Here is a 695-nt window from a genome sequence, read left to right as displayed (position 1 = left end):
TCACGCTTGCTAGGTTGAATGTTTTTCCAACTGCAGAGCTAAGTGGCCGTTTTGCTAAAAAACAGTATTCAAATAGATTATACGATTGTGGATCATGTGCAATAGAGACCTTAGATCATCTTCTGTTATTTTGCCACTAGTGCATTGGCCCCAGATCCTGTTGGATTATTCCTGTTTTACATAGACATCACCTCCCTATGGAACCTTGGGTGATAACCATACTCCTGGCAGATGAGGACCCTGAAACGACTCGCTCGGTGGCAAAACATCTATCGATAGTGCTGTTTTTAAAGCGGCTTTGAAATGCTGTAGGTAGTTTTATGTATACAAATTTTTAAAATTCTAAAACTAGTTTCCGTAATATCATGGGATTTTATAGAGTTTAAGGAAGTCTATAAGATGTTGTCTATAGAACTTTCCGTTTCGGCACGTTGATGGCGGGCACACTCCTCCATAGCTTTATTTTTAAAGCGGCTTTGAAATGCTGTAGGTAGTTTTATGTATACAAATTTTTAAAATTCTAAAACTAGTTTCCGTAATATCATGGGATTTTATAGAGTTTAAGGAAGTCTATAAGATGTTGTCTATAGAACTTTCCGTTTCGGCACGTTGATGGCGGGCACACTCCTCCATAGCTCCGGAGAGAGCGGCCCATGACCCGGTGGCAGGGAGGGGGTCTACCTGGTTCTGGACTC

The sequence above is a fragment of the Gekko japonicus genome, unplaced genomic scaffold (assembly GCF_001447785.1).
Source record: "Gekko japonicus isolate JY-2015 unplaced genomic scaffold, Gekko_japonicus_V1.1 scaffold747, whole genome shotgun sequence".
Classification (NCBI taxonomy): Eukaryota; Metazoa; Chordata; class Lepidosauria; order Squamata; family Gekkonidae; genus Gekko; species Gekko japonicus.
This window is presented reverse-complemented; position numbering follows the sequence as displayed.